Here is a 25,162-nt window from a genome sequence, read left to right as displayed (position 1 = left end):
GAACACTTATGAGTAGAATCACTTGAGCTTTCGGGTTCGCCTTGATCTTGAGGTTCGCTTGGATCAGGCTGTTCGGTTGGTCCTTGATGTTCGCTTTCCATTTCTTTTGCTGCTTCATCGATAATTTTCTTCAAGTTATTGATCTTGTTGTCAGTTGCCTTTGCCTCAGAATGAATTTCTCTCTCTGCTTCATCAAAGAGCAACACATATTCTTCAAATAGATTGGAAATGGGAACCGAGACTTGACTTGATTTTGGAAAGATGTCCTCCGTTGGTGCTTCGATGGATTGCATGTTCTTCACATAATTATCATCAAAGGTGACATAGTAGGTTTCTTAAAGTTTCTTCGAACGTTTATTCAGAACCCTATATGCCTTTGAAGTTAGCGAGTATCCAATAAAAATCCCTTCATCTGCCTTTACGTCGAACTTGTTTTGGTTCTCTTTGGAGTTGAAAATAAAGCACCTTGAACCGAACACATGGAAGAACTTGACATTTGGCTTGCGGTTATTCAAGATTTCGTATGGAGTGATGGACAATCTCTTGTTGAGGAAGGTTCGGTTCTGGGTATAGCAGGCAGCAGCAATTGCATCAGCCCAGAAGTACAGAGGTAGAGAAGCGAAACTGAGCATGGTTCGGGCTGCTTCACACAACGAACGGTTTCGCCTTTCAACTACACCAATTTGCTGTGGAGTATAGGGAGCAGAGAAGTTGTGAGTCACTCCCTTTTCAGCGAGGAATTCTTCAAACTCTTGGTTTTTAAATTCCAGCCCATTGTCACTTCGGACATTTCTAACCAGCTTTCTTAATTGAAGTTCTACTTGCTTTATTAATGCTTTGAGCTTTGGAGTTGCCTCTGATTTCTGTTTAAGAAAAAAAACCCTGGTGAAACGTGAAAAGTCATCAACAATAACCAAAATATACTTACTACCACCGATGCTTTCTATGGCCGAAGGACCACATAGATCGATGTGAAGAAGCTCAAGAGGTTCGATTATCTTTGTGTTGACAATTGTGGGGTGACTCTTTCGGCTTTGATTTCCCATCTCACATGCTGCGCACAAATGTTCCTTATCAAATTTTAGAAGCGGAAGTCCTCGTACATGATCACCGATAACCAACTTGTTTATGTCCTTGAAGTTGAGATGTGAGAGCCTTCGGTGCCATAGCCAACTTTCGTCAGAGTGTACTTTCGTTAGAAGGCATACAGCTGGCTTTCCTCGAATCGGGTTAAGATTTAGAGGATACATCTCTCCTTTTCGCTTGGATTTTAACAAGATAGCCTTCGTTTTCTTTTTGATAATCTCAGAACCTTCATCATCAAACGAAACCTTCAAGCCAATTCGCACAACCAGTTGAGAGACACTGATAAGATTATGCTGTAATCCTTCTACATATGCTACCTTTCGGATTGAGAATTCTCCATTTGTGATCATACCATAGCCTTTGATTGTGCCATATGAATTATTCCCGTATTTGACACATCCACCATCCTTAAGAGCTCGAAACTCCCTTAGCTCTTCCCTCCTTCCTGTCATGTGACGTGAGCAGCCACTATCAATGTATCATTCATCGTCGAACTGTTCGTCACTTATAACCTGCAAAAATCAAGCAGATTTAGGAACCCAAAGTTGCTTGGGTCCACGTGAGCCTTTTACAGAACAGGGAATAGCTATAGAAAGATCAACCATATAAGTTCGTTTTATTAGTGTGGTTTCTTCTTTCCTTTTGATGGTATTGAGTTTGTTTAAATCAGATTGAGGATTTTTTTTTTGATTAGTAACAGGCTTGTTTTTGTGATTCCTAGGGTTAGTTAACGTCTTCTTTGTTAGCCTTTTGTCTCCAGAGACGAGCTTCCCCTTTCCCTTGCCATCCTTGATATCCTTGTTAGAATTCTGCTTTGGTTGAGAATGAGGAGGATTGGATTTGGGGCCGAAACTTGTCTTTCGGTTCTTATCAAGGCTATCATCACAGACAGGCTTCCCTTTTCCCTTGATATCCTTGACATTCTTGTTAGGATTCTCCTTTGGTTGTGAATGAGGAGAATGGACTTTAGGACCGAAGTGGGGCTTTCGGTTCTTGTCACCATTTGATCTGGGACCGAAAGTAGGCTTTCAGTTTGCTTGTCTGCAAGATTGAAAGTGAGTGCATGGACACTTATCTGTCTGAGGGCTTACTTTCTCCTGTGGATTTGATGCCTTTTCTTTGCGAACATAGTTGGGGTTTTGGGTATTCCAAAACTGCTTCCTTTCATTAAGATTTTTCTGATATCTTCTGTTCCGCTGGTGTTTTTGTTCAGCAAGCTGCTGTTGAGACTTGTGTATGTTCGCCCTTGGCTTTGGTCTCTCAGCATGAGCTTCGCTCTTCAATGAAGAGGTTTTGCTTGTAGACGTTACTGGTTCGCTTGGGATCTCTTTGGGACCACTTGTGCTTAGTACATCAAAACTTGTAGGCTTGTTGATTGGTTCTGCCACATATCTGCCTTTAACCCTCCATGAGGTTCTCTCTGATAAACCAACAATCTCATCTGAATTGTCGATTGGAGCAGACCAAAAGTAACTGTCACAACCACCTGCATTATCTTCGTTTACAATGGCTGTCAGTTCGGCTGTTTGTTTCTGAGTAACCCTTGACGTGGTGTATACCTGGTTTGGTACAGTTTGTACCTTTTGATAAACCACTGCTTTCGGTTTCATAACCTTGGATTTATCTTGGGACGCTCGAGCGAACTCAACCGAATTTTCAGATACAAGACCTTTGGTAGGTTCGGTTTCGCTCTTGAAAAATTCTGAATAGTCAACCACATATTCTACAGAAATTTCGCTCATATCACTTTCCTCGTCAAATTCAGAAGTGGTTTCAACATTTATTTTATTTTCTGAACTTAATTTGGCATTCAATGAGTCAAATTTTTGTATGGTTTAGGTCTTGATTTTCAATTTATCGTTCTCGTTCAAAAGATTTTTGAGCATGTCCTTATGGTCTTTGGACTTGATAAAGGACTCGATTTTGTCCAGACCAACCTTGTAGGCATCAGAGATATTATCTGAGTGACAATAGATTGACATTTGTAACCATCAATATCAACTTCGTCCTCCTTTAACTCTAGGAATGGCAAAATCATTTTGTGAATCTTTTTGCCAATTTCATAATCTAAATGCAATTGAGTGATATTTGTATATAAATGCTTAGCAATCAAGAAAAAAAATGTTTCTTTATTTCATAAGTTTCAAATTATCACGTTGCAAATAAATAACTTCATCTATAGTCCTAACTAACTCTAACTCCGTCTTCTCTATCCACATCCTTCGCTCCTCACTCTTGAATGTCACCCTGCTAATTTGATCGGTTAGGTTAGCATTTGTGAGGCGTGTTTGCATTAGACTGCCACTCAAACTAGAAAATTTAAATTTTAATTCGTTTAATTCATTTTCATAGTTTGTTACATGAATTTTAAGTGTTTCGAGAATGGATTGTACCTTCTTGATCAATTGATCGCTGTCGTTGATCCTCTCGCTCACAGGTTTGGCAGCAAAACATTTATCTGCCTTCAGGTTCGCCTCACCACACTCGCCTGCGGTTGTGTAGCCCCCCATTTGCGACACTCCAACTTACACCATCAAGCATCTTCCAGCAAACTCAGCATTCTCATCTTTCGCCACAAACGCCTTGCCATGTGTGGGTTTACGTACTTCTTCGTCTTCAGAGTCTGTAGACCAGACCTCTACACCACCAAACTCATTATTCACAACGTTCTCCTGCACAATCAAAGCATTCATTGAACTGTTAGATGCTTTCTTCTTCTTTATATCCTCCAGCTTACGCATATAATATGCTTCATCATCTTCACCCTCCTTCTTCTCCGATAGCATTCTCAGCATACAATCTTTGGAAAAGTGATTTTTGCCATGACAGAAGTTGCAATCGTATCCAGAGTCTCCTACCAGTTTGCTCTCCTTCTTCTCTTCTTCTTTCTGAGGAGTATTTTTGATCTCCTCTTTCGCCTTTTCTGAGCTATAGCTTCCCTGCCAGTTTCGGTTCTTGGCAATAGGAAACTTTTTGCGAGCAAACCGCTTCGGGTTGGAAACCATCATAGCATACTCTTTGCTTGTCATATCGCATTCTGACATTTTAGACTCTTCTTCATCTTCTGCCACATTCTTCGCCTTAGAGAGAAGGGCCAAGGATCCCATACCAGACACCACTTTCGCTTCTTTTGTCACAACACTTTCATGCGACTTAAGAATACCCACCATCTTCGCCAATGAATAGGTTTTAAACTGCTCATGAGCCTTCACAGTTGATACCACAGCCATCCATTCGGGTCTTAAACCATTCATAAAGGTGACCTTTTGTTCGATCACTTGTCTTCCAATATCGTGCTTGATCATCTTGCTCAAGAGATGGTTGAAACGATCGAATGCCTGAATAAGTTTTTCATCTGGCTTTTGTTGAAAAGCACCGAACTCAGAGAGCAATAGAGTTTGGATAGAATGCTCTAGGTCTTCATCAGTGGAATACAACTCTTTGAGTCTATCCCAGATCTCTTTTTCCGTGGTGCATGGGCTTACCAAATGAAAGGTATCCGACTATAAAGCGAATAGGATCATTCTCATGGATTTAACGTTACACAACAACTTATCATTTTCATCTTAAGGAATCTTCTCCACATCGGTTAGGAGTTTGTTGTACTCCTTTTGAGTTTTGATAGTTCTGTTTGTGCCAGAATGAATAAAAGGACCCAATGTTATTGCTTCCCAGATAAGATAGCCATTGTCTTCAGAGCCAACTACGTAGTCCTCAAAGTGATGCGTCCAAACCTCATAATCCTGAGTGTATAGAATCGGGATTCTGGTTGTAGATCCAATGCTGTTGGAGATATTGATCGGATTGGTTTGTGAATCTTCGTGAAACATGATGAACTTTTTCAGATATCTGCTAAGAATCAGACTTGTAAAGATCGAATAGAGTAATATCGAGATCTATTAACAACGTCAATGAAGGAATGACGGCTGAACAGATCCAATAAGAGCGGAAACCCTAAGAAAATTCTTCAAACATAAGAGATGCGTATGATTTACACAGCCTCCTGCTCTGATACCAATTGATGAGCATAAAGTTCTCTAAGATCGATAAATTCAAGCAGATATCAACGAATTAATAACAAATAACAGGAAACAATGAACACCACGATGAATCAAACGAATGTCGAATGATTAATATGCTCCACCTCAGAAGAACTCAATACGAATTGCTACTATAGAGGTGTGCTAGGGTTACAATACTTGTTCAAGGAGAATAATCAAAAGCGTAACAAATCTGATGCATGCATGCACCATAAATACTAAACCCTAAAACAAAACAAACGGTTGGACAGGCCCAAACTGTGTATACAATGGACCAAACTTAACTAAGCCCAAAGGCGCAACACATATACCCAACAAAATGAAGTATAATTTCCTCTCCCTTAATAATAGCAAAACAACTTTTCAAACCCTTCAACATTACAAATTTGAAACTTTGTTTTCTATAATTAACATTGCTAACTTACATTATTTAACATAATAATTATGCTCCCACTAGCTTGCTGATTATTTCCTTTTTAGCATAACACTTATGCTCCTACTAGCTCTGACATGTACCTAGAAATTAGCTGGACTTCTAGAAATCAATACTTTATTGACTTTCTTACCAAAGTTCAGATTTCTGATACAAGATGCTTTGATAAGAATTTATCTAAGCTTCCCAAAATCATACACCTTTCCTTAGAAAGCTCACATGTGTCTAAGCAATTTTAGAAGTATGAAAAGGGATGTCGTAATCATAGTCTCAAATGTTTAGACCTTTGTCATTGCTCACAAGTCCATGTTAGTGTGCCGGTTAACCACACACGCTCCACTAACGACTTTGAGAATGCAAATATCACAATTGCTTACTTAAAAATTACTTGGTGAAAGAGTTTCCTCACCATCATTTTCATGAATCGGAGACGAACCTTATGACACTTAGATTTTTATGGTGTATGTGTTCCTATCCATGTGGATCTGTCAAAACCATAATCACAAGACAAGGTTAGTGACAAATCCAAACTCATATGGACTGAACTAGTTCAATCTTAATTTCTTGCCACTTGGCAGCACAAGGGTCTACCATTGCTTCGAGGTTGTTATGCAAACAATTGAGAACTCATAGAACTCACAAGCATAGAACTCATAGACAACTTTTAACTGGAATGGGCACAGAAACAAAAATATGCCAACACGATAGGTTACAAACCTCAAGTCGTGTGCTAGTGATAATAAATAGGTTCTATTCTTGATTAGTTCTTGAAACCTTTTCAAGAACATTAAGACTTCCACTGACCTCTTGACATATATGTTTCTCTTGTCAAGAACCATTCCTTGACAAAACAAATATTCAAGAGTTAGTGCGGATTCTTATCAAGATAACACTTCACACAATTGGTCTTAGTTGGTCTTTGTCTTATCCAAGACATTTTACTCTACATTTGATAAGTGTTTTAAACCTTCTTAACATTATGTCACTCGAGTTACAATCTTGGAGTATCACTCTAAGACTTGTTTTGGAATGAAGTATGACTCATCTTCTTGATTTAACCATTTCAACAATTCACGATTCCTCTTCTTAGCCAAACAAATGCACTAAGATGTCCTTAGAAGATCAATTGTGATATGGTTTTTCATAATCATTAAGATGATCATAAAACATGATACTGAAGTACTCTCCCATCTTTTCAGATTGGAGAAACTTTTATCTTTCTGCCTGATTTGATTCTTCTCATTCGTCCTGCCATACATTGAAACTTTTTCCAATGTTTCAGAATTATACTTAAACTTGTAAGCACAACCATATTTACTAAACTTTAGTAAATCATGACGAATATCCTGATCGTTCTTTGTGGTGGACCTGATCAGAGCAAAACCAAGTGTACCCGATCTCCTAGTCCTTCACTTGACTCACTTATACATGTGAACAAGGAATTAGTCTTAATATCCCAAAGATGAAAATTCTCATTCATCATACAATACAAGTTGCATTATTCCAAGTTTCAATCCAACTGAAACTTGGGTGATGAAAATCTTTCCTTATTTGGTAAATTATGACATTACCACAAACGAAATAATCAAATCCATTTTCCAATATTGCTATCAATGGAATCATATAAACAACAATTTTTCACAAATGCCATTGTCAGGAAACTTAAAATAAGATAAAAATAAAAAAAAAACTTTTTTCCTTATTTATAAAAATTTGCGGAAAAACTTTTCCTTGCAATGAAATTACAAATGAAAAACATGCTGTTATCTATTCCTAAGCAATCTATCATAACTCTTAAGTAGCGGTTCGAAATTCTGATCTTCACGATCAGAATCAGCTTACTCTTTCTTTAAGCTTCCTTACTTTTCCTTGATTCTTCAAAACATCAAAATGTGACCTAGTCACATCATGCAATAAGAATCTCCAGATAGGAACTTAATGGAGTTAGATAGTGGACTTCACCTGAAGTAGAGTCAAACTTTTTGACTTTACCAACCTTATGATCTTTCAGGTAAATAGGGCAGCTTCATAACCAATGCCCCTTCTCTTGGCAAAAGAAACATATGGACTCTTTGGAATGGTACACGAGACTATCTCAGACTTAGCCTTTCTCTTAACCATTGGGTCAAATGACTTGACCATGGCCGATCCCTTTCCATTGGGAAGAGAAAACTTTTCTGGACTTCTAATGTTACCATTTTAAATGTCCATGGAAGTTTGAGAAGTTGATCTTCCAATCAAATTTGTTTTACCACTGCCCCGAATCATTGTTGATTCAGCAACAACAAGCAAATAGGTAAGATCGATAAGGGTCATCTCGTGGTCTGTCACATAGTAGTCCTTAATGAACTCACTATATGACTCAGAAAGTGATTGAAGAACCCAATCAACAGTCAACTTCCTTGAGACTTCGACACCCAACTCTCCCAGCTTGTCAATATGAGACTTCATCTCCAAGATGAGAGTACATATAGACATTGCTTGCCAATAGCGATTGAGTGACCTCGAACTTTTCAAGAACTTGTAGGTTAGGGAGAACAATTGGAGGAGGTGGAAGTGAAGTATGATTTCCAGTCCCACTAATGCACAACAAAGGGATTAATCTTTCACCTTGATCGCTATTTGGGATATCATCTTCATTAGGAAAGCTTTATCCAAAAGGATAAGGAAGACCATAGTTGTCATAACTAGACATCTATGAGGGAGAAATTCAAGTTTAGTTGATTTAAGTCCTTAATATAACACCCAATATGAAATTAAGGCTTGGATCCAACACAATATTTTATAACTTGGAAGAAGGATGTCGTAATCCAAGCTACAAAATATTTGAAGATAGGTAAATGACGATTTACCAATTTCCACCATGAAAAACGAAATTTAACATTAGGTTTTAACTGAATTAAAACTACTAGATCTTTTGAGATTCATTAAACTATTCAATGACATGATTAAATCTCGATTGTGCCCTTCAAGTTTGTGACTAGGATGCCGATGATCACAAACAAGGAGTGAATAACCATGCAAATTAAATTGGTACACTTAATGTTACAACCACCTAATCAATGTGCCGGTTAACCACACACGCTCCATTGATCTATGATTAATATCAAGCTACCATTTGCCACACATTGTCAGTCCCAAATCAGTGTGCCGGTTAACCACACACGCTCCACTAACGACTTAACAAGGTGCAAAGTGCAATTTCATGGGTTAGCACCAAATTCACATTTTCCTAAGTAACTAAATTGGGAATTTATAAGTGTGTAGTTACTTAGTATTTCATTATACTTTTAATGAGAATTTAAATGTCCTGTCAAACCCATTCGGCTAACGACCCTCCACCAGTCAAGGAAGCGGTGGGTGAGAGTGGACACCCATTAAACTGCCATTTTATAGGCAGTAACCTTATACCCCCCTTATAGACCGGCTTCATGAATGAGTCCTACTAACGGTAAGACTGACTTACTCTTATACATATATATATATATATATATATATATATATATATATAAGTATTAACTTTTAATATTATAATAGTATAAGGGTGTATTTTACACATTTGAAATACTTGGTGGTTTAATCTATTAGTTAAACTATACTCTTAATTTAATTAAACTTAAACCATGTCATTATGGAGTTATTAAATTTCTTTTAATTAGACACTTTAATTAATTTAATAAAGTCCATAGGGTTTGAATTTTAAAATTCTAGAGTTTGTAATTAAAGTAATCATGAGAGAGACTTTACAAATTCCAAAACCTGAGGGCAAGTTTTGAAACTTTTCAAAACTTTTCAAATCCATAACTTATGAGTTTAAAGTGGTTTAATGAAAAAACTCTTCAAGGTCCATAACTTGAGGACAAGTTATGGAAGATTTTAAAAAACATTTAAAAAATGAGACTCTTCATTTTCATAACTTATGGAAATTTTATGAGTTTTAAAATTCATAAATGAGACTTTTCATATAACTTGAGGACAAGTTACAAAAACACATATTATGAACAACTTTTAGATCAATTTAGATCGAAAACAATTATCACATAATTTTTCTATTAATCTAAACTAACTCATAAGAACAAGATAATTCATATCATCAATCTTCAAGAAATTAGCATCTTCATATAAACTAATACAAAACTTGAAATTTATGACAATTATCTTTTAATTGGATGAGAATCATCATTACCATAACAACAAAATCAAATTTTATGAACAAAAACACTTTGTGGTAATGATTCTAATCCAAAACAGGCCAAAAAACTCGAATATATGCTGTCAGGGGCTCCAACTCGCCGAGTGCAAGAACCAACTCGATGAGTTGGATGAATTTACACATGGACTCGTCGAATCCCTCAATGGACTCGTCGAGTCCCCTGTCCAGACAACAAAAAAAATCGATTTTTTCATCTTTTTTCAGCAAGTAGCATCAAGTATAATTTGCAAACAACCCATGTCTCTGATACCACTGAAGGGTTTTGTATACTACAACATCCTATGGTGCACATACAACCCTAAATACCGTGGATATATGTTTTCACTATATATACATGCAATGATGTTTCCAAGGTATTAAGCCTCACTAGCATTCAATTGACATAAACAATATATAATACTAGTTAGGATGACATACCTTTTATGTAGCTTGAAACCTTGATGTATTTAGCCTTAAGAGCTTAGCCCCAATAGTGTGGAAGCCTCAAATGAAGTCACAACACATCATGAACAAAGGAGGAAGTTGAGAGAGAATTCATATTCACCCAAAATCGTCCACACACACTTCAAAAGGCTAGTCACGATTTTTGGCTATAGAATAACATATTTATATGTAGGATTCCAAGGGTCATGAGTATAACCCAAATCCATACCCATGGGTCTTATGATCCATGGTTCATGTGGCCTAACTCTTTATGTATCCATACATAAACTTAGTCCAACATGGATCATAAGCCCAACCCATATAAATATAACTAATTACCATAATTAGTCCCCATAGATTTAATTAGTCTCTTTTGATCACTAAATTAATTCCAAATTAATTCTTGATCAATACTAATTAAAACATATGATTTCATATTAATATATTATAACTTATAATATATTAATAAATCATATATAACCTTCTCTCAAGAGTCCATCCTAACAAATTGTCCTGATGATATGCAACCCAAATGGACCATGCTACTCTCGGGTCAAGTACATACCAATAATAGTTATGGGCTTAGACATCTAATCCAACAGGGTATGCTCTAGGGAACTCACTAAGCTTCGTGCTTAGAATTTTGTTTATAGTCTTCAGGTATCATCGTTTTGGAAAGGAAGGGCCCGGGTTGATCGTAGCGCACACACCCATGTTTTCCTCAATATGTGATTTTGGGATGAACTCTGATAAATGTTTTTAATCAGGAATGTTTTTGGAATGTTTGAATATAATAAAAATGAAAATTTTACCCTTAAATGTTTGGGTCGTTACAAGTTGGTATCAGAGCCTTGGTTTGAGGGATTCAGACATACTCTCAGGTGTGTATGAACTCAAACTGAGGAGTGATAAAGTTTTCAAAGAAAAATGATTACAAGAAAATAATTTTCTAAGATAAGAAAAGGGTGTGGTGCATGCAATCAGCCGAGCTCAAGTAAGTTTTTCCCAGAATACCCATATATGTTTTATGATATGATTTGATCGATGAATCGCATGCTAGTTAGGGCTAAGGAATTGCTCAGTTTTGCATGACAGAATGCTAGGAGGGATACCTTGTATGTTTATTGTATGAGATGGTAGACTTGCATGCTAGTGCTGATTAGGCAGCAATAGATTGGCCGATATGTGATGCTATGTGGCCTTGGAATTATTGAATGCTATGTTGTAATGGAAATATCTATTGGTATCAGTAACTGCTAAGTGTATGCTTTAAAAATTGTATACAGTTAGGATCTTATAGCCCTAGAATAAATGATTTGGCCTTATTTCCTGTTCCTCGTCTGGTTGTGGTAGTAGGGTAGAGTCTATTATTCGACGGTCTATTTGATCTTGTTATGTGTATAATTTGCATGCATAAGGCAGCCGGCAGTGAGGGTGGACTTGGATATCATGAGTTGTGGAATGTGGGGTGAATTTATTATGATAGTTGTTTGGATCGGAGTGCTACTGCACGAATGCTGCTTAATTTGTGCTTTGTGGAACTCTTGAATGATAGGAGTCAGCTACTAAGTGAATATGACGAGATTCAGGAGGTGGATGGCTGGCATCATGGGGAGTTCTTGAGCAGCTGATGGCAGGGTGAGGATGGGAACCTAGGAAAGCCTAGGATATGCTCCAGTGAGTTTAGTGGGGCGGTGCGGTGAAGTTGGGAACCTAGGGGGAGCCTAGGAGGTGTTTCAGTGGGTATCGTGTTGCTGTTTAGCAGACATCTAGTACATCAGTAGAGTAAGTGTCTTAGAGGATTCAAGAGGATTGTATGGATAGGTGTGGAAGGTAGTATTGGGCCCGCATTACTGAAAGTACAGGATCCATACTCGAATCAGTGAGAGTCTTGGAGAATCTAAGAAGCTTAGGAGAAAAGAATTCTTGATTATGCTTCGATTGTGGGGATAGTTGCCTTGCAGGTTGAGGATGAGAACGCATAAGGAAGGACCAGGGTTTGGTCCCGACTCCGGTTGTGATCCAGTTAGTGGCAGGACTGCCAGGGTTTTGAGTTCGCGTTGGATTGAGGAGATGGAAAGTGTTCTCCGCACTAGTCCGTATCCCATGGGAACCAAGGTTCGGCTCGCCTTGGATCTCTTGTATCGGGTGGTAAGGAGTTGTTGGGAATTTATTGTGTAATCTATGGCGCTTTCGGAATTGGAGACTATGTATTGGGAGGAGTTGTGTCCCGGTTTAGGGTAGAGGTGTTGGATTAATGTCTAAGTCCATAACTATATTTGGTATGTACTTGACCCGACCCGACATGGTCAATTTGGGTTGCACTTCACCGAAACAATTTATATGGATAATCCTTTGAGAATAACATGCTTATGATTTATATTAATATATTATAAGTTCTAATATATTAATATATAATCATATTATTTAATTAGTATTGATCAAGAATTAATTTATAATTAATTAAGTGATCAAAAGGAACTAATTAAATATGGACTCTTAGATATATATATATATATATATATATATATATATATATATATGTGTGTAGTGGGCCAAGTTCATTTAGGTTGGGCTAAGTCTTCATGGATAGTCCATGGAGCTTTAACCCATGGATCCTAGGAAATGAAAGGTCATGGGTATTAAGGTTTAACCCTAATCCTCCACACTATATAAAGGGTCTTATGGTTCATTAAATTAGGCTAGTGGCTAGTGTGGATACACTAAAGAGGGCAATAACCGATATCATAAGTGTGAGCCAAGTATCCATATTCTCTAAAGTCTTCCAAGGTGTTTTGGTGATTTGTGATTCCACTTGAGGCTTCCACACTATTAGGGCTAAGCTCTTAAAGTTCAAGATTTCAAGCTTCATTAAAAGGTATGTATTCTAACTTGTTATATTACCCAAGTATCAAGGATTGTATGCTAGATAGGGTAATACCTTGGAATATTCATATTTGCATGTATAATAGAGAAAACATAGATCCAAGGTATTTAGGGTTGCATGTACACTTAGGAGTGTTAGAATGCTCAAATCCCAACAAGAGGTTGCTCCAGCTATTGCGGTTCAGCCGTTGACGTTGAACTGGTGAGTGTGTCAGGGTGCCAGACCCTGAATGATATGAATCCCAGAGCCTGAGGGAGGGAGATAGATTTGAAGTACCTCAGGAAGAGAGGTTCAGGTCAGGTGCATTTAGTGGAGGGTCTCGGGAAGAGACCCAAGACTTCAGATCAGCGATTGATAGGCCAACAGGGCCGAAGTCAGTGCAGCACGTGTGGGAAATTTCATGATGGGCTTTGTCATTCCAGGGGTTCGGGCTGCTTCAAGTGTGGCAGGGCTGGTCACGTCAGCAGGGATTGCCCTCAGGGGGCAAGCCTATTATGTTTTCAATGCGATCGGGTGGGCCACAAGAGGGACGACTGTCCGACGACGAGGGGAGGATTAGTGAGCGCGCCTGCCCCAAATACTTTGAGGATCACTAATAGATGAGAGGGTAGAGAAGGAGCCCCAACGGAGAGGATTCAGACTTTGCAGTGACATGTAAGAGAGATCAGAATTACAGCAGGTGACATTGTGGGTATGTATCTTTTGCTCTTTTCGGTTCTATCAGTAATTTGTGGTTGTTTTCTTACATCGGATTTAAGTAAATGTATCTATGGGTTTAGTTCACTTCTTGTGTTTGGATTATATTTTCAAGAAATGTCATATGCCAGTTGCATGTCGTGAATTATTAGTGGTTAGCGAAAGTTTATTTCCCTATTTGCGGGTTGGGAGTGTTTAGTATTATCTTGGTTTATGGTCGAGATCGGTTCAGGGGTATTATGTGGAAGGTCTGTGGTCAGGGTTCCGCAGGATGGTTATTCAACATCATCAAGATTCGGTGGTTTTAGTAACCGTTATTGATTGGCTGATGGAAGCGCCAAGGGAAGTGGCTCGTTGCTGAGGTATGGGTTGGAGCATTTGTATTTTGGTCTTCAATATTTGAGTGTGGTATCATTTCAAGCATCATGGGCTATCGGTTTCGATGGGATTCGGGAAGTGTTCATCTAGTTGGTAAGCGCTAGTTTTCATCGGGTCGATCGTTGTTAGGTAAGAAGGATTGGGAATCCTTCAATTCTTGTGTGGTTTGAGAATTTAGTCGATTTAAAGTGGGGGAGAATCGTCCCGGGATTCAGAAGCAAGAGCGGTTTTGATACAGAGATAAGTTTCGCATCCTTTTCAGGAAGAAAGACGGCCCAAGCAGCTGTATGGATTGAGGATAGTGAGTTGGAAGTTCGGAAAACTTGCCAATAATGAGATCATGTTCTCGGAATGTTTGATAGCAGGCTTTAGGGAATCATGTTGGGGATTCCAGTTAGGAAATGAGTCAGTTTGGGATGTTAGATCATGTGTGTGCTCGAGGTTGGATGTGTTCGGATTGGTAATCAGCGGTTGAGACAGCATGGAAAGTGTTGTAAGACTGTGGGATAGACGTAGCATTCACAAGTAGCCAAACAGCATGGAAAGTGTTGTAAGACTGCGGGATAGCCGTAGCATTCGCCAGTGGCCAGATAGCATGAGAAATGTTGTAAGACTGCGGGGTAGCCCGTAGCATTCATTAGTCAATAGATAGTATAGAAGTGTTGTAAGACTACGGGGTGGCCCGTAGCATTCACTAGTTAGCAGATAGAGTAGAAATGTTGTAAGACCGCGGGGTGGCCTGTAGCATTCATTAGTTAGCCGTTAATATAGTGGTATAGTAAGACTACGGGGTGGCCCGTAGCATTCACTAGTGGTCAATTAGTGTGGAAGTGTTGTAAGATTGCGGGGTGGCCCGTAGCATTCACCGATCCCTATTCGGCAGCGAGAATGTGACAGATCTGTGATTCACTCACGGATTCCTTCAGATGGTTTAGGCCAAGGCTGGTCAGCTACACGAATGTGAGTAGGCGACAATATGATTGCATTCGGGAAACGATAAGTCGTTGGAGACCAGACATGATGTACGACTACAATAGTACGAGTATCATTCACTTTTTGTATTTGATACGGTGGCGACGGGTAGTCGGACTGTTATGATCGGGAGGATCAGAAGGAATAATGGAGCCAAGAGTGGAAATATGGTTAGGGAATATGTCGATAGCTGAAGTTCTCTTCGGAAGTCGCGGGGAGCGACTGAGAGGTTTCTCTTTGGCTCAACAACCGGGTAGGAATCCGACATTCCGGAAAATGGAAGTGGATTGGGATTTTGTGTAGAGTAGCTTGTGGACAGGAAGACGCTAAGTCACCTGCCGTTGGATTAAATAATCTCAGAGTAATTAATTTGACCCTGTTACGCAGTTCTCGTCTGAGTCTAACCGTTGCAGGGATAGATCCTTTACTCGAAGGATTATCTGAGCCTTCTGTCGAGTATAAGTGCTCTGTAGCGATACATGGTCAGTGATTTTGCTCGCTCGAGGTAGCAATGTGATCAGGGATTGGAAGCAATTTCTGTGATGCAAGACTCTATAAGGTTGGTGTGGTGGTAGATCTGACAGGGAGTCAGGCCATTGAGACTTAGATTTCAAATTTTAGGTGAAGTAGGAATTATTTTGTTTGAGATATTGAGGATTTATTCTTCACCGAGCTTGAAGAATTAATATAAAGATTCAGTGTATAATCAGAGTTGGAGGGGTTCTGACTACTTTGCCATCAGTTGAGAAATTGACAGAGAGTTGTTTCAGCTCGGGCGAGCTATCGGGAAGTCAAGTTATTGTAGATCTCAGGTATCAGAAGGTAGAAATGGCTTGCAAGGGTTGAAGGTTTGGGTGATATGTCCAAGAGAGAAGTTTCAATTGCCTTGGCGAGGGCATTGATTGCGCGGGGTGGTGGCCGTACTCTCAGGATGGAGAGTGTCAGTACACGTGGGGAACATCAGTTGGTTCATGGCAAATAGTGGGAGTCGCGGGCGTAGCGTTTGAGCGGTTTTTGGGGTAGGTGATTGCAGTGGACTTCGAGGACGAAGTCTAGTTTAAATGGGGGAGAGTTGTAACACCCGGAATCTAGAAGGCCAATTAAGGAAAGATAATATTCATTTAAGAGGTCAACTCGTCGAGTTCAAAGGGTAGAACTCGACGTGTTGGAATAATTTTGCACGCGGGAATTTAGAAACCAACTCGACAAGTTAGACGGGGTTTGGAGAACCCTAAATCCAGGATTTTTCACCCTATTGAAACAACTTAAGCCTCTCATGTTGGCCTGATTTTTGAGCCTCCAAATCCTAAACCCTAATCTCGAAACCCTAGAAGCATAGTTTAGTGTTTATAAGTTTTGTTGAGCATTTTATGGGTGTTTGAAGCTATTGGAAGGAAAGGAAGTTTGGAGGAACAAGAAGGAGCTACTAGATCCAGAACGATTGCCTCATTCTCAACATTTTGCTGGTAAAAAGCTTGAACCTTGCTCTATGGATCTTTAGATCTTCATTAGTACCCTTTTTGCTTGCTTTGGTCCAAAGGAGATGATTATTGAGGAGTTGGACGTCCCCAGTGGGGAACACTTCAGATCTACGGTCTTGAGGAGTTTTCATGGCATAAAGGTGCCAACTTTATGGCCATGGAAGTCCCATGCAACCTTCAGACCATCATTTTGGCCTTTTGGAGCTTCTAAGGGCCAAGCATGTAGAAAAAGCTAGGACTTTATGTGATCTTTTAGTCCCTAGAGTCCAGATCTATGACCTCATGGTCTATCTTGTGGTTTTGGTGGCTTTTGGATTAAGACTTTGGCCTTTTTGGGTTGGGGTTTGAGCTTAATCTCTTTAGGAAGGATATTAGTGGTTAAAGTTGGAAACTTTACCCTTCTAGAGGCATTTCTAGTCTAGATCTGAAGTATAGGGTTTAGATCTGAAGAATAATGGCTTAATGAGTTGAGAAGGGGTTAACCGACTAAGGAACTCGAGGAGTTCATGGACGAACTCGACGAGTTGATTTGAAGTGTCCTGATTCTGTTAAAAAGGAAGAACTATAGGAGTAGGGGATAAACTTAATGATTTGATTTGAAATATCGAGATTCTGTGATCTAGGGGAACTCGCCGAGTTGAAGGATAACTCGACGAGTTGAGTCAACTCGGAGCGTTGAATTTGAATTTGACTTTGACTTTGACCAAGGTTGACTCTTAAAGGGGTATTGAGCATGATATGGTATCTAAGGGATTGTTTTGGTTTAGGGGTTGAGTAGAGCTGATTCCGGAGTAGAGACGTTTCAGCTATCATCCGAAATTTGAGGTGAGTCTCCTCACCATACTAATGGGTCGAAGGAACCAAGGTCGGCCCATGCATTTGGTTGTGATGATTATTGTGAGTGTGCTATCGATACATTATGTCTTTATGGTAAGACCATGTGGGGGTTCCCATGGCAATTAGTTATATGTAGTATGCCAATTGTCTTCGTGACTCTTGCATGTAGTGGTTACTGGCGAATGTGCTAACAGTATGTTATGTATTTATGCGAAGACCATGTGGGGGTTCCCAGGGCAGTTAGTTAAGACCATGTGGGGGTTCCCATGGCCCATTATGTGATATGTGGTATACTATTTGTTTATGTGATATGTGATATTCTAGCAGTCTCTGTGATACTTTCATGGAAGACCCCGGGGGGTTCCCAAGGCAATTGGATATCAGACCATGTGGGGGTTCCCATGACATTCCAGGCTAAGACCGTGTGGGGGTTCCCATGACACCCGGTGTAAGACCTTGGAGGGTTTCCATGACATCCTTATATGTTTTTAAGACTATGTGGGGGTTCCCATGGCAATGGGCTAAGACCATGTGGGGGTTCCCATGACACTCGATATAAGACCTTGGAGGGTTTCCATGGCATCCCTATATGGTTATATGCATGGATTATGAGATTGACATGATTTATGTGATTATGTAGATTATGTGGGGTATGCTCTGGGGAACTCACTAAGCTTCGTGCTTACAATTTTGTTTATGGTCTTCAGGTATCATCGGTTTGGAAAGGAAGGGCCCGACTTGATCGTAGCGCACACACCTGTGTTTTCCGCAATATGTGATTTTGGGATGAACTCTATTAAATGTTTTTAATTAGCAATGTTTTTGGAATGTTTGAATATAAGAAAAATGAAATTTTTACCCTTGAATTTTTGGGTCGTTACGTCTATAGGAGATGAATTTGTTATTTACTAACTAAAATATGTATGTAAATAATTGGATAATTATTATTTATTTATCAAAAGGAAAAAAAAAATATTTTATTCATTAAATTAAATTAAATAATGTATTTAATAAATCCAATATATGAATTAATAAGTACTTACTTAATCGATTTGGGTTACTAAACCGACTGTCATGTAAAATGCTTACCAAAATCCTACCGTACAGTTTAAGTTTAACATCCGTGTTCTAGATTGGTTTAACTTAATATTTATTAGGTACCAAGATGAAATTTTTGGGAAAAACCTATGTGTCGCGACGTGGTGCAAGGATGCTCACGGCATGTGTAACGCCTGTAGATTCAGGCTAGCCAATTTAGAGATAATAAACATTAAAAATGACTTTTAATAGAATATTATTTAGAATAAATAATCTTAACCAAAGTTATAGTATATGCCACAAGGATTCTGTACATATAAAGAACGCTGAAATCCGACTTATAACGAAGAAGTTATGACCTGTCGAAGTTTTGCGACAAAACCGGCACGACGCCGCGTATCGTAAAAAATGAATTTTTAATAAGCTACTTTTTAGCCATAGCGATCTAAATGAAAGTCATAGTAGACGTTAAACCGAGAGCGTGCATATAAAGAACGTCCAAATCTGACTTCGTTAGAGGAAGTTATGATTTTCCTAAGATTTAGCGTGATAGTACACAACTCGGAAATCGAATTTTTATCCGACACAACCTAAAAAAGAATTGAAGATGTTGTAAATAGGAGTTCAACGATCTAAAGACAGTCGAAAACGGACGTCGGAGGAGAAAGTTATGATTTTTTAACGGACTTTAACTGTCTAAGCCTGTTAAAATATAAATTTAAAAATAAAGTCAAAATTAGCCGACAAAGTCTAAACGAAAGTTGTATACCACGTCGATACCTACGCGTGGATATAAAGAACGTAAAAAACGGAGCTCGTATGCGAAAGTTACGGAATTTAGAAGATAATTAAGTTTTGGATTAAACCGCGAAGTGACACGTGGCAAGATCTGGGCCACTACTTTTTCCCCACGGCTTTGCACGAGATGGCGACACGTGGTATGCCTACGCCCAATGTACAACAGTACGCCCCTAGTATAGCTCGAGTACGCCCCGCGTACATGGGCTCATCCAGCCTATAAATAGATGACGAAAATCACAGTTTTCTTCACACATTCTCATCCATTTCTCTCCCAAACACCCCAAAACCCTCTAATATTTTATCTAGCACCTCTTAGGTGTTAGTAATGAGTCCCGAAGTGCCAGAAGGCCCCGTGAAGAAGAGCTTTCGGCCCAGAAGTTCTGCCCGCATAGAGCCCAGTTCCTCGCTAAACCCCCTTGTAAGTGAGTTATGCTTACCCTACTTTAAGTATAACTTAGGTTTAAGTTCATTATCGTTATTATGAACCTATAAAAAAGATTTATCAGTGATTCCGAGTCGTTATACTGATTGATCTACTTACGGGGATGATGTCTAGTCTATGATTTAGTGAGGTGTTTAAAGTTGGATTTCCAAACAGTATACTTTGTATACCAAACAGACCCTACTTACGATAGGATCCAACCTGGTTGTTCCTTACTTGATAGATCATGAAAGTAGACTTTGAGTTAATGATGAATCTAGACTAATAATTAGTCGCAACAAATATTACACTAAAATTTAGTGATAATAATACTAGGTTTCGTCAAAGGAAAAGACAATTGTTAGAAGCGAAGCATTGCCCAAATTTCGAGTTGTCACTTCAAGTGACTGCATAGTCCCTTTCATGAACATGATTTTAATACAAGTATTAATTAAAGTATTAAATATATGTTTATGTGTGAAATATTTGATATTTCATGAAATACGCGTTAAGAGCATATCTAATAATATATGATGATTTACGATATAGAATAACCTAAATTAATTAAGATGAATATCGGGTAGTATATTTTTATGAGTACGGATGAGATATACACGGATGGTAGAACTTTAAAATTTGTCATTGATCTGAGAGCATGGATTAGACATAGTCATTTCTCCTTAGTCCGAGAGTATGAAGAGGGCATAATCATTTGTCATTAATCTGGGAGCATGGATTAGACATAGTCATTCGTCCCTAGTCCGAGAATATGGAGTGGACATAGTCATTTGTCATTGCTCCGAGAGCATGGATTAGACATACCTGATCTGGGAGTATGGATTAGGTAAAGCTGTTAATTTTAGATCCAAGAGTATGGATCGTATCGTTGTGAGGATCGACGGGGTGGGGTAAATTGCTTATATGAAAATGTATATTGTGAGTTGTAATATATATATATATATATATATATATATATATATATATATATATATATATATATATATATATATATTACAACTCACCAGATACATTTTCATATAAGCAATTTACCCCACCCCGTCGATCCTCACAACGATATATATATATATATATATATATATATATATATATATATATATATATATATATATATATATATATATATGATACAACATTGTGGGATCGAAATCCCTATGTACTCACCAGGTTTCCCAACCTGACCCACTTAGTTTATTGTATCACAAGTATCAATGCGAAGATACATTACACTGAGAGATTAAAAGAGATGTAAATCATTAGTGTAAATGAATGTAAGGCCTGTTTATGCTTATGTTTCTGTATTGACAATGACATCCCATTGTTTTAATATAAATAAAATACATTTCTTCGGAAATGCTTAATAATATATTTATCATATTTTTGGGGACAAATTCCGCAATAATATTCTTAAAAAAGGATACTCTAATTTTAAAATAAGTATAAATAAAATTTTTAAAATGTCCGTGAATTTGGGGATGTCACAACATGACAGAATAAATGGACCGCGTGTTCTTTTAGTGCCACAACATGGCAATAGGTTGCCCATGGCGTGGTAGCTGTTTTGGCCCAAGCCCGTAAATTAAGATTTCCTCCTATATTTAAGTAACATTTAGGGCATCCTCTTCAGCCTCCAACCCTCCACCTCAAAATCCTAGACTCCATTAGAGAGTTTTCATTCATTTTGGTATTCTTGGTGCCTTGAAGAAGAAGAAGAAGGTGTTTTGGTGCACTAATCTAGCATGCAACTTCATCATCACCATATTGAGCATATTTTGGACCCTTGTGAGTATTCAAGTTCCAAGCTCTCTAGTTTGTTCTTCTAGATCTAGGGTTCTTGTCCTTTTTCTTCATATTATGTCAGTTTGAAGGAATGGATTCCATAAAGTTGGCAACTTTATAGGTCCTGAGGTCCATTTGAAGTTATATGTTCCAGATCTAGTGTTCGTTGGTGTATTTGGCCTCATGCACAAGTTTGAGCCCTTTTGTTCCTTGGTTTTGACCTATTTTGGGTGAGACATGCATTGGACATACATGTCCATAAAGCATAGATTTGTATGGTGTATTTTGGGCATGAATGTCTTCTTGAAAGTTTGTTTGAGTGACTTGGTTGATTAAGAGCTTAATGGATTAATTTATATCTTATGATGTCATTAAGGACTTAAGGTTAGAAGTCTTGGCTTATTAGGATGACTTAAGGGATAAATTTGGAAACTTTATCCATTAAGACCTTGGGGTGTATCTGATCTAAGCCTTGGAGCTATTAAGGATAAGGAAAACAGCTTAATCAATTAAGTTGTTAAGACCCAGATACCATGCATTAGCAAATGGGAGGCTACTCGACTGTTTTGTCTACATGCTGCCACAATGTGGACAATGAAAGGACAAACGTGGCGATTAACTGAGGTGATTTTTGGGATGTTGACTTTGAGGGTTGAGCTTGAAACATTGACTTGTTGACCTAGGTTGACTTTTGGTCAAGATTGCTGGATCTTAGTGTGTAGACTAAGGTTAGATCTTGTATGCTTTGATAAGAATGTTGTAGCATCTGTTGCGGGGCATGGGGTTGTGGTCTAGCTGATGTCGTGAGTTAGGTGAGTCTTCTCACTATACTATGTAGGATGCTAGTTATCTTTTTGACTCTTGCATTTTGTGTTGGACTGGTCCCATTGACATGTTGGGATGGGCCCATTTGTATGCTAGGCTGGGCCTTTTGATATATGGGGCTCGGCCCTTTGATATGTGGGGTTGGGCCCGTTATTATGGGTTGGGCCTAGTGTGTGGGATGGGCCTGTTGATATGTATGGTATGCGCTATTTTGGGGAACTCACTAAGCTTTGTGCTTATGGTTTGTGGTTTAAACATTTTTTAGGTACTTATGATTTTTACCCTACAGAGCGAAAGGCCCGGCGTGATCGCATTGCATCCCCCCAGAGTTTATTCCGCATTGGCTATTTGTGATTTTTACTCTGATTTTTGAGAATAATATCACTTTTATTATCCTTTGGAACAAATGAATGAATGGTTTGATTGTTTAAAAATGAAATTTTTACTTGGTATTTTTGGGACGTTACAAGTTGGTATCAGAGCCTTGGTTTGAGGGATTCATGCACACTCTCAGGTGTGTCTGAACTCAAACCGAGGAATTGGTAATATTTTTGAAGGAAAATAAAATTTTCTAAAAAGATTTTCACCAAGAAAGGGGTGTGATGTGTGAAATCAGCCGAGCTGAAGTAAGTGATTCGCAAAAACCCATACAAGTTGTTATGTTTAATGATTTGCATGCTAGAAGTTAGCATAAGGATATGTTCAAGGTTACATGCTAGAATTCCTATTAGGAAAGATGCCTATTAGGAAGGAAGCCTGTTGATGTTTTGTGGCCTATAGAGTTTTACTGCTTGAAAGCTGCTTGCTTCGTGCTTTGTAGGACTCATATTGACGTGAGTTAAGTATTAAATAAATATGTTAAGTTACATGTTGCGAAGGTTAAATAATCTTAGAGTGATTGAGTTGGCCCTATTACGCATCTCTTGTATGAGTCCAACCATTTTAGGGTTGAGTCTTTTAGTCGAAGAATTATTTAATCTTTGGTGCATGTAGATGTATTCATGAAGTAGTTAGCTGACGTTATTAGGAGTTTTTCAGCAGTTGATGACAGGGTGAGGTGAAGATCCTAAGAGAGCCTAGGAAGTGCTTTAGTGCGAATGGTGCGCCGTTTAGCGGGTTTTGGGAGTATCAATATGAGAAGGTGACTTAGAGGATTTGGGATGATTCTTAAGGAAAGTATGGATAGGTATGGATGTAACATCTCAGAAATCACAACCAATTTAATCTTTTAAAATCACACATTTACATATAAAAGTGTTTACAAAACCATTGTTTCCAAAGTATTATTTAAAACAGAGTCTCCCAAGATCAACAACATAAAAATCAGGATGTGTACGGTCATGCTTTTGCCTTGCCACAGTCCTCTGAAGTATCTGAAACCATAATCAAAAACTATAAACCAACACTTAGTGAGTTCCCCCAAAGTACCCCCATACAAAATACATATCATAAACGAACAAGCATGCTGGGTCCAATCAGTCATCGGACTGGAATAGCCTCGAGTCCACAACCATCGGTTTGAATTACCCCTGGCCGAATCAGTCATCGAAATGAAATGTCAATATACAACAAGTCCACTCTGTCATTGGAATGGAATACCAATATACATCGAGCCCACTCATTCATCGGACTGGAATACCCTCGGGTCCACTCAGCCATTGGGCTAGAATAACCTTGGTCTATTGACTCACACACAAAGCAGTAAAGTCTCAACCCAACACAATATGTCAACATATAACAGATAACAAACAAAATCAACACACAGATAATCATGTAGCCAAAAATCAAAGGTAGTCCTACAGATCTACCGCTCTACGCATATCAACAACTATCCTATAATTGTACATGTCTATCCCGTACTCAGAATATCATAAATCAATGTATAATAGGATATCAATCTAATGGGTTGGCCTTGGTGCCTTCGACCCATAAGTACAGGGAGGAAAACTCACCTCACAATCTGACGAATAGCTAATCAATACTCTGTTCCCAAATCCCGGCTCAACCCAAATACTAAATGTCAAAACATTATCCATTAATAATATTTTCCCAAAATGCCCTTGGTCAAGACTAGTCAAAATTAACAAGTCAACCGAGTCAACACAACCGAGTCGACTCAGACATCATACAGGTGGCGTACTCTGGAGGTACGTGGGGCATACTCGAGCCTTGACAGCAGACATGATGGTTGACCACGTACGCGCTGCGTACTCCAAGTTACGTAGGGCGTATGCCCATGCTTCCTAAATCTTCAATAAGAGCTTAATGCGTACTCCAAGTTACGTAGGGCGTATGCCCATACTTCCCAAATCTTAAATAAGAGCTTAATGCATTAAGCTGTCACGTCCAGCTTTCAGATCCAAGGCCAAAATACCACAAAGAGTCATAAAGTTTCCAACTTTATGACTTTGCATGTCCATTAAGTGCTTAATCCACAAAATCTGAACATCTTAATGCATTAAGATCTTCTATAACATGCATGGAGCAAAACTAACCATCAAGACCACATTTTTATGACTTAAGACCCTCCATAAGGTCTGAAAGGACGACTTATTGGGTCAAGAACATGCCATGCTCAAGAATGACCATTTTTGGGGCAAAAGATGTCTTAAAGGAAGAAATGTCTAGATCTACAAGATGGAGTGATCAAGATGCAAACTTTATGCCTCCTGGAGGTTGCTAACAAGAAGAAAATCCCAAATCCAAGATGCTTACAAGCTCCAAGCTCTTATCACCACATTCTTCTTCTTCAAGAACACCTCCAAAACACTCCAATGGGCTCAAAATGCACTCTTCTCACTTAGGGTTTGCTTGGGGTCGTTTTTCACAGAGGG

The sequence above is a fragment of the Lactuca virosa genome, chromosome 6 (genome assembly GCF_052849685.1).
Source record: "Lactuca virosa cultivar CGN04683 chromosome 6, Lactuca_virosa_CGN04683_v6, whole genome shotgun sequence".
Lineage (NCBI taxonomy): Eukaryota > Viridiplantae > Streptophyta > Magnoliopsida > Asterales > Asteraceae > Lactuca > Lactuca virosa.
The sequence above is the reverse complement of the archived record's forward strand: the minus strand, read 5'-3'. Positions refer to the sequence as shown.